We start from the raw sequence: 8,865 nt of genomic DNA, 5'->3' as shown, positions 1-8,865 counted from the left end.
GTTAGAAGAAAAATCTAATTTTACTTAAAATTTGTTTGCTAGGCTACAGATAGGGAAGATCTATATTTTGCGAGTGAATATGCTATAAGATGTAAATTTTATGTGTTTGTTACACAATGAAACAATTATAATTATTCATGATTACCTAGGCTTTAATTGTCTTGATCATATAATTTTGACTAAGAGAGGCTAAAATGAGTAAAAACTGAAATTTTTTAAACAATTTCTGGAATGGAAAACTGTTTTTACTGTATTCTGGGACATACCAAAAACACTTGTATTTAAAATTTTTTTTTTAAATAAGATTTTTTTCTTAAAAACAGAGCCATAAAACCTAAAGCAAAATTTTAAAATGTTTAATATATTGATAATGTAAATAATTTTTTAAAAATACAAGCCTTTTTTGACTTGTGTTATAATGTCTCCTAAACATTTTCTGTGCCCTCCTGCAAAAGTGGTCATGCTGAGAGTAATGTCTTTCCATTCAACTCTATTGATTCTGGCAGTAGGTTGCACAAGATCAGGAGTCCAAGAGCATATGGACTAGCGGAAAGAAGTTGTGCAAAGCTTCTTTCAGAATATAGGTAATTTTTGTTTGTTTTTGCAAATTTAAAAGAAATCACTCCTTTTTATCAAAGGGAAGTTTGGCTTTATCCCACCCTCTGTCACCCCACCTCATCCCCACTTCCCATAAGCTGAGTGCCTTGTGCAATGTACAGAATGCAAAACCACACTTGATCACTCTGAAGATGAGGGACTCCAGGTTCAAGATCCATTTTAAGATGATACTTTTTAGGCCACTGTTAATTTATGTTAAATATTATATTACATATACATATATGTATATATAAATTAAATTATTTACTTAAAAACACAAATAAAAAACTTCAGGCTAATTAACAGTAAACGTTTAAATAAGTCTTTTTATGTGAAATGCTATTTTCAACAATTTCTGTTTAGACCAATCAGACTGTTCTACTTCCATCTCTCTCTTTCAATGAGTTTAATATCATGACTATGTTGTTGTATAATTTATTTTGCTAAGGTTTCCCTTTAATGTCATGACTTCTATTGTTTGTGATATAAGACAGATTTGTTAAAAATGCTGAATATTTTTGCAAGTAGTGAAGTAATGTACATAATACAGCCAGTGTGTCCTATAGGAAAGCAATATTACTTCTAAGTCCTGCTGCAGACTTTTATTTCCTACTTTAAAAGCAAAATAAGTTTATGGCACCATAAACAGCATGTAATAAATACTTTTCATGATGTGACTATGTGAATACTGGTCCCAATAAATATATTCTTGTCCCAAGACTCACAGCTCATTAGAGAAATGCTGCCAATTTGCAAACAAATATGTAAGCCATCAAGCTTTAAGGCCAACCTTGATCAGTAGAAGAATTTTAATCAGAAATGGCTCAAATCCCAGATCACAGGTACAAAAAAATAGTGTGAATTGGGAGCTTCGAAATAGAGGAAAATTTTCTTTCATTGATTTCTTTAAGCTATTCCATCTATAATAACTTGTCCTCGGCTTCTTGGGAGGAGGCTAAAAGCTCAAATGATTGGCTGATTAGGATTGTCTCTATAGGAAATAACAAATATCTGTTATTATTAATATAAAAAAAACACAAAACAAGAAAGTGATTTTTTAATTTCTTTTTTTTTTGGTGTCAGATTATTAAGGTAGCTGAAAATAATGTAATTATTATTATTTTTTAGACTACAGCAGGGAAAATTTATTATGTCTGATCATTGGTTACTTTCTAAGGTACTAATTTTCAAAATATTCCATAAGGTAACAAAAAGTATTTGAATGTTGATTTTTGTAGACTCTTATTTCTGAGTAAATATTCCCCATTGTTTTTAGAATGATGGTGTCTTTCAATGTTTTTGACTGAGAAACACAAGAAAAAATATATTTTACATCATCATGCAGCATATGTGTATGAATTATATGTAAATGCATAAACGAAAGTTCACACAGACACACAATGAATGAACTTATTAGGTGAAATTATCTTGTATATAACCTACTCTATGCTATTTTGTTATTTTTGCTATTCTATAATTTTATTAACAATACCATTTTATTATTTTTCATTAAGAAGAATTAAATGATTAGGATCCAAAATCTCCTCAAATTGATGTCACTGACTTTACTACCAGTTTGAAAAACATCCCCTTTGACAAACCTAAATCTGTGCTGTTCAGTGTAATACTTCAGCGCACGTGCCTTCCATAGCAAGGCACACTCAGTGAACACTAATGAGTAAGTGAATGGATGATGCTTAAAATTTCTCAGCTGTATTCACAGGCTAGCCCTACCTTTCTGAGACAACATCTCAGTACTTGATAGGGGTTTTGGGGTGTTTTCCAAACTCCCTAGAATTCATTTACACCCACTCTCTTAGGTTACTTCTATAGGCAGTTGTTGCAGTTAGGTGTTCATTTTACTACTTTAATGAAAAATAAAAAGGCACACCTTGAAGCTGAAGCTGTGAGAGACAATTCTGTTTTAATTCTAGCTCTGCCACGTATTCTTTGTTAATTTCTGAGCTTGCTTTCTTATTTACAAATTTATACTAATAATTAATATCCATGTCTGTTATACAGATTAAAGTTTATGATGAATCCAAAGCACTAAATTTCAAGAAAAGTCAATAAATGTTAAATGATGTTAATGCGGATAGCTGTCTTGCAATATACAGCATTTCTCCTGCAAATGATTTTGTCTTTGTTCTGCTGTCCTTGCTTTACCACATCTTTCTCCCTTTATTTTAGTCTCATAAACTGAACGAATTTAACCAGCTGCCATGAGTCCATGGACATGAATCATGTTCTTTGATTAAAATAATTTATGTGTAAAATGTATGCTCATGATTTTTTTATCACATCAGAAAAACATTGATAACAATGCTAATTAAAACAGTGACTGATGACACAGGATTTTCTATAAAGCTACCCATGTATGGCTCTATTAGACACACATGAAATAAGTAGTCTTTGGTGGGAATACCAAAAGGGATTATAGGATCAGTATGTTACACTCACTTGACAATTATTTCCCATGCTTCAAAAAACACAAACTCTGTATCTGGCCATTTTCCATAAATTAAAAAATATTTATGTATTTAGTAAAAATAAAGGAACAAGGATATTTCATTAACACTTCCTCAGATACAAACTAGACATGGTGGTATTGCATCTTACAAATCCTGGTATTATATTCTAACTTATAAATTCTGCACTTCAGAGATGGCAATCTTCTGCTTCTGACTATGACAAAGCAGCTTATTTCAGACCAAACAGTCCATAATGAATAATTAGAAAAGTTGAGTAAGAATTAAGAATTTTTAGAAATTTATTTAAAGGCAGTGGAGAGTGGCCAGGACAGCCAGGCTTTGTGGTGCCAAAATCACAAAGAGGAAAAAAACACATTGAAAGAAGTCTGGATTTTATGCTACTTCTTCCACTTGGGGCATTGACTGATTCCTTATTCAGGCTTCTTACACTCATCATAAATATTTAGAGATTAATCTATTTTGTTGCATGTGATTGTTACTTCCTTTTTATTGCTTAGTCGTTGTCCAGATGATGCCAGCTTGTTTATCCATTCATCTGTTGATAGCATTTGGTCTTTTTCTAGGCTATTATATTATATTTGGCTATATATAACTACAGCTGCTTTAAACATTTGGGGAAAATCTTTCTTTTAAAGAATTTTTCTCTTTCGTATAAGTTGTTGAATTATGAAAAGTTGTTCATAACTGCAGCAGGCAGACTTTAGGATGGCATCTATAATTCCTACCTCCTGGTGTTCTTGCCCTGTATAATCCCTTCCATTTGCTGCATGGGCAAGACCTGTGACTTGCTTCTAGCCAATAAAACAAGAAAGAATTGTGCAGCTGTAGGACTCCCCTCACAAAGCTGAGGCAGAGAACTTCTTTTAGGCAGGAAGACGGGGCCATCATAGGTTCACCTCATTTGTTTCCCATCTCCCAAGGATCATTTTCTTGCTTAATGTCCACTGTCATGAAAACCATCTTCCTCCCTATATTTTGCGTGGGTTTTTTGTTTTTTCTTGTGGAAGGGTAAATTTGGTCCCTGTTACTCCATCTTGGTCAGAAGCAGAAGTCCCCTTAAATTTTTAAAATATAAATTTTTGAGAGAATTATGTCTGCCTCTGAACCTTAATTACAGAATTTTACTATGGTTTATTGAAGTAAATCTATAAAGTAGTGCCATGTCATATTATAAACATTTATAATTATGTAATAAGTCAAGTTTTGCTTTTCATATTAAGTAAATATTTAAACTTTGACCAGTAATGAATGTATAGTATTGTATAACTATTTTTTTCCCATTTCTACCTCCTTTTATCAGTCTACTTCCTTTATTTATTTTCTCAACTACATCTATTTTAATATTCTCTTAACTTCTGTAATATATATTGGATGTCTCTGCCTCCTCTCCTCTGTTGTTGATGTTAAGTCAGTGCATAGGGACCACAGAGAAAAGATTTCTTATTATACACTCTACGTCTCAAAGACTGAAGACACAGCCAAACTTTAAGACTGCTTTGTGAATATTACTCACTGGTTTTGGACCTGGAAAATAAACAAACAAAAAACCTCTAGAGCAATTCTATAGACAGAGATCAAATTTTCTCTAAATAACTTGGCCCGTGGTAGAATCAATCTCCTAGAATACTATTTTTATTGCCTCCTCTATTAAGGATAGAAGACCATTGTGGGACTGTGACTGTGGTACTCAGCACAAAAGGACACATTGCCACAAATGTTGCAACCACTCTTAGCCCTGTAGTTTACTACAGTTGTAGTAAATTGGTAGAAATGATTTAATACTGAAGAGATTCTATAAGCTATAGTATTTAAGCTGTAACTATATTATTTTCTTAAGTTTATGTTCGCTTATAAACTCTGCTCATCTCCTGCCCAAGCACACTTTCAAATCATTTGATCACACAATATCTTACTTAACCTGTTGGTTCTTCCTATAGATCAAAGAAGTAGACATGAAGAATAAGTAATTAACAGATGTCCAGATCTTTTCCCTAGCTTCCCCTTCAGTAATCTTGCGAACAAATTGTGTGAACAAGGTTAGCATCTAAAGAAAGATTACAAGAAGTTAACAAGCCTGCATGCGGTGGGGGTGGCCATGACTCCGACCCCCATCTCAATGATTAACTGAGATTACTTCCTGTTTTCCCTTTAAAACTTTCATTACCAAGCAGAATCTTCGGAGATGGTTTTTGGGCGACACTGAGTCCACCATCTCCTCAGATTGCTGGCAATCTGATTAAAAGCAACTTCCTTTCTATCAACAACTGTCTCTTAGGTATTGATTTTTGAGCAGTGAGCAGCCAGACCTGAGTTCAGTAACAGCTATAAAGTTATAACCATTCTATAATTATTATTTAATTTTATTTAAGGAAGGCCTAAGGTTTTCCATTAGCTATCATTTACAAAATCAACTAATAAATTATAGTATATTATTTGTTGGAATAATTAGTTAACTAATTAATTCATTAAGTTATCAATTAATGTTTATCATAGAGCAAATAGAACTGCTTGTGAAAATAGCAAATAAAAATTAAAAACCATGGGGTTAAAAGTGAAGACATATGGAGAGTGCTCTTGATAGAACAGAAATGGTATTCTCATTTATGATAAGAGAAAAAATATTACTATCACTAGAATTCTTTTCCCTTAAATTTTTTAGACCAAGACTAAGGATTTTTTTTTTTTTTGTAAGCCACAGAAAAGTTTCCTCCAGGGGGTAAAAATAAATTTCAGAAAATAGACTTAGTGAAAAATTTGTGAGCTGTGAAAATTTTTACTTTTAAAAACACTTGACAATATTAATTCTAATTAGTGTCTGAATGTTTAAAAAGTAATTTTAAAACAACTTGCATATGTCTTTTACCATAATACTAAATACTTAGACATACATAGAGCTTTCTTTTTTAAAAACAATGTTGAATTACTTTTATTTCTGTAAGCAGTGTACCCTGTTGGCTCAATTTCAGTACATGTAGGGAAGCCTAGTAGTTTATCAAGCCAGAAAGAATGTGACAAAATTACCAAGAAGTTCAAGATTTCATCTGTTAACTTTTTATCATTATGTAGGGAAAAAAAAGTAATCACCAAATTTGTAAATACATTAAATACCAATTATATCTTTATATCTCTGTAAGTCTTCAGCTCTTCAAAGATTATTATACAAAAAGCATTATTATGTAATAAAAATCTATACTATATAATTTCTTATAGTTACTACATAATTAGTTTGTTCATTTATATTCCAGAAGTATTATATGAAAATAGTACTGTATGTAAATATTACCCTCTTCAGCCCCAAATTCCTTGAAATAATAAAAAAATGCACTTTTAGGAAGAAAATATTTGCATAGGAGCACTGGAGAAGAAACCTATCATCAGTGGAATAAATAGGAGATATGTATCACAGCCTGAAAAATCCAAGATAGAAAAAACATGCAGGTGCAAATCTGAAGACAAAACCAAAACATCTTCTGACTCCCCAATTCATTTTTTTTTCCTTTGTGCTCTTGTAGGTGTTTGAACTATAGATAATATAGGAAAATGCTGAAATCATACCTTTACAGCTGAACAGATTTTCACAAAATGAACTCACTCATGTAATCAGAACCCAGATGAAGAAACCCACTATTACCAGTATCCCAGCATATTTACTTGTGTCTCCCTCCAGTTACTACTCTCACCAGCAATAACTATTGCCCTTCTGGAAGTGAGATTGTGGTAACTCATTGTGGTTTACATTTGCTTGCATATGTTGCAGTTTTTCATATGCTTACTGGCCATTCTCTTTTGTGAAAACACAGTCAAATATTTGCCCATTCCTAAAAATGGGTTGGCCTGCCTAGGGATACATTATTTTCTCTTACTGTTTGTGACTTCATTTTTCACTCCCTTAATATGCCTTTTAATAAGCGGAGGTTTTAATTTCAATGAAGTTCAGTTTTTGGATAATGACGTTTCTGTCTTTTTAAAGAAAGATATTATTACTTCAAAGTGATGAAGATTTATTATCATCCAAGTAGTCACAATAGTCAATTCTAATCATTGTGATAACTTTAGTATCTGCTGCAATGTCATTTTTTATTTATGGTATTCATAGTATGTCTTTTCTCCCATTTTTTCTTGATTAATTTTCCCAGAGGTAAGTCAAATGTATTAATTGCTTAAAGAACCAATTTTTAGTTTAATTCATTTTCTCAAATGTTCATTTTCTATTCTATTTCATCAGTTTCTATTATTTTACTATATCTTTACTTCCACTTTCTTTGTGCTTAATTTGTTCTTCTTTCTTTGGTTTCATAAGCCAGAGCCTTTTATATTTGTATTCAAACTTTTATGATTTTTTATTTTACTCAGAAATATGAATTTTTCTCTGAACACTGGTTTAGTTGCATCTCACAAATGTTAAGGTATCTTAATTACATTATCACTGAATTCAAAATGGTTTCTAACTTGGCTTGTGATTTTTTTTCTTCGACCCATGGATATATAAAAATGTGTAACAATATCTTCGCATGTGGGGAATTTTAAGTTATCTTTCTATTAGTGAATTCTGAATTAATTCGATGTTCACTAACACTTAGTGAACATATCCTATATTATAATTCTCTGTGGTGTACCACTTTTTGATTCCTTTCTCATTTTTCTGTGGGTATACTTTAAAGGTATTTTTATAGTGGTTATCATGAGGATTACAATTAATATCTTAAATTTATAACAATTGATATTGAGTTGATATTATTAAATTAAATTCAGTAGCAAACAAAAATTGTTTCTATCCATCTTTGTTTTCTCCCCCTTTATACTGTTATTGTCACAACTTACATCTACATACACCGAATGTGCTGGTTAACATAGTATTGTAACTATTGTTTTATACATTTGCCCTTTAAATCATAAAGGAAGTAAATAGAAGATTTACAGGCTAAAAGTAAAATAATACTGGCTTTTATGTTTACCTATACTGTTATCTTTACCAGAGTTCTTTGTTTATCCATATGTCTTTGAGTTAGTTTATTATCTTTTGTTTCAGCCTGAAGGATTCTTTATAGCATTTCTTTTTTTTTTTCCTTTTTTTTTTTTTGGTATCACTCTAAGAGTGATCTCTTTAATGAGGCTTTTAATGGTAAAGAGAGGACGGATGGACAGGTAGAAATAATGAATGACTTTTACAGTTTTAATTTAATAAGTATTAATTTCCTTACAGAAAAGAGAGGATTTCTACCAATTAAATAATATTCTAATATGAAGAAAGATATACCTGCACACATATAACCTTATTCAACAAAGATCTTCTCTTTGGAGATACAGACTCATGAATAGGCCTAAACTGGCAGTACCTATGTTCATTTACTATGGGTAGATTTCCCATTTTACGAACAAACCTCTTATTTATGGCAAGAGGTTCAGAGTTTCAGAATGTCTTTAGGATGTATTTCCTGATACTGGGGCAGGGAGAGGGGGCAGAATTCCTCTGCTGTCCATCAAATCACCTCCCTGCAAGGCTGCAAGGCTTCTGCAGGGGCACTCTTCTACTCCAGAGCTACATTCGGATAAGACAACGTACACAGGCTAATCCCTGGGCATATGCCCTCTGACCTTATCAAACTACAATTTGCTTACTGTTCCTCAAATAAAATGTTCTAATCCCTATCTCTTTACCAATTCCCTGTAACATCCCCCTTTTTTTCCTCCCAGTTTCGCTAATCTGGAACCCTATATAAGCTTCTATCCAAATACTACCATTTCAGGGGCCAGGCAAAGTACCATCTTGCCACTG

Source organism: Hippopotamus amphibius, chromosome 1 (genome assembly GCF_030028045.1).
Source record: "Hippopotamus amphibius kiboko isolate mHipAmp2 chromosome 1, mHipAmp2.hap2, whole genome shotgun sequence".
Taxonomy (NCBI): domain Eukaryota; kingdom Metazoa; phylum Chordata; class Mammalia; order Artiodactyla; family Hippopotamidae; genus Hippopotamus; species Hippopotamus amphibius.
This window is presented reverse-complemented; position numbering follows the sequence as displayed.